The sequence below is a fragment of the Octodon degus genome, unplaced genomic scaffold (genome assembly GCF_000260255.1).
Source record: "Octodon degus isolate 3935 unplaced genomic scaffold, OctDeg1.0 scaffold00067, whole genome shotgun sequence".
NCBI classification, from domain to species: Eukaryota; Metazoa; Chordata; class Mammalia; order Rodentia; family Octodontidae; genus Octodon; species Octodon degus.
In genome coordinates this window covers 688,872-690,322 of record NW_004524643.1, presented here as the reverse complement: position 1 = coordinate 690,322, position 1,451 = coordinate 688,872, and the positions used below count along the sequence as shown (strand labels likewise).

At 40.3% G+C, this 1,451-nt stretch overlaps 1 pseudogene; it reads right to left on the bottom strand.

The window, feature by feature from the left end:
• Positions 1 to 792: 792 nt before the first annotated feature.
• Positions 793 to 1,443, bottom strand: LOC101566443 (annotated as a pseudogene).
• Between the last annotated feature and the right edge of the window lie 8 nt (positions 1,444 to 1,451).

Genomic DNA, 1,451 nt, shown 5'->3' with positions numbered 1-1,451 from the left:
TATACTGTATATTTGTGTCAAAGGTGTGTTCACTCACTTTGTTGTACTCACAAACAGAATTGATTTATGAATGTTCTCTGGGAATGGAACTGGTTCACAAGTCAGGGAGTTACTGTAGTTAACTTATGAGAAACAACAAAACCCAATGCTCATAGGTTTAGTGAGCTCAAAAAAAGAAGAAAGAAATCACTGGACCGAAGTTTAAAAACCTGTTTTCTAGTCATCGTTGTCCCACAGATACAATGGTGGGGTTCTCTTTACCTTCCTTAGCCCACTTCCTTGCTCTACAGATGCAGCCACTAATTAACTGCCTCCTAGAACTCAAGTGGACAGTCCATGACCTCAGAGGCTGAAAGTCTGGAAAAGAGGGAATCTGGGCTAAATAACCTTTAAGTACTCTGTTCCAGAGTTAGTTTTTTATGATATGAACAGGAGTATACTCATATTCAGTGTCCTGACGTTCATATACAAAGATTTCCAAATGACAGCAAAAAAGAATTATTCAAAGTTTCTGGGCCGGGGAGATTGCTCAGTTGAATAAGGGCTTGCCTGGCAAGTGCAAGGGCCTGAGTTCAATCCCCGGTTCTGCAAAAATAAATAAAAGTTTCCTATGTGAGCATTGGTAAAATAACTTTTAAAACTAGTAGCAGGTTTTATGTATTCGTTCAGAAGGCGATTCAACTGTAGAAGGAAGCTTTTAGCATTATAAAATCCTGTACGTAACAATATTTTTTTTCTCAGCAATTCTTTTAACTTTTATAATCTTGAAGAGATTATGTCATCTGAAGTTTTTCATGCATTAAGATAATTTGTGTGATGTTTGATGTGATCAGCAATGAAGGTGGCAATGAAGTAGTGACTGTGATCATAACCCTCTTGTAATCTAAAAGCAACTGGGATTTTCCTCTCTGTACAAGCAGGGATGAAGTTATCTGGGAGTAGCTGCCCATCTGCAAGGAATTGGTCATCTTTTCCTCGATCAGTCAGTATGTCCAGCTGAGAACCCACACAAGACCTCAGAAGATGAATTGCCTCAAAAGTCTTCCACTTACTTTGATCTGTTCCCAAATATCCAGTAAAGGCCTTTTTGCCCCAAGGACAGAGCACTGGGTTGCAAATTGGAGCAAATGCTGACACAGATTTGTATTTTCCAGGGTTTTTTGAAGCACAAATCCCATGGCCTCCCACGCAGTGGCCAAAAACAGACATCCTTTGGAGGTCCGCTGGAAAATTGTCATTTATGAGTTGGGGAAACTCCTCTGTTAGATAAGAGTACATTCTATTAGTCCTCCAGGGATCTTCAGTAACATTCACATAAAACCCCGCTCCAGCACCGAAGTCCCAGCCATCATCTTCTCCTTTAAGCTTCCATTCATGAGTGTTGATAGCTGGAGCGATGACAAGGCCATGTTCTGAGGCAGCTTGGTGATAACCAGACTTTGATATAAAAT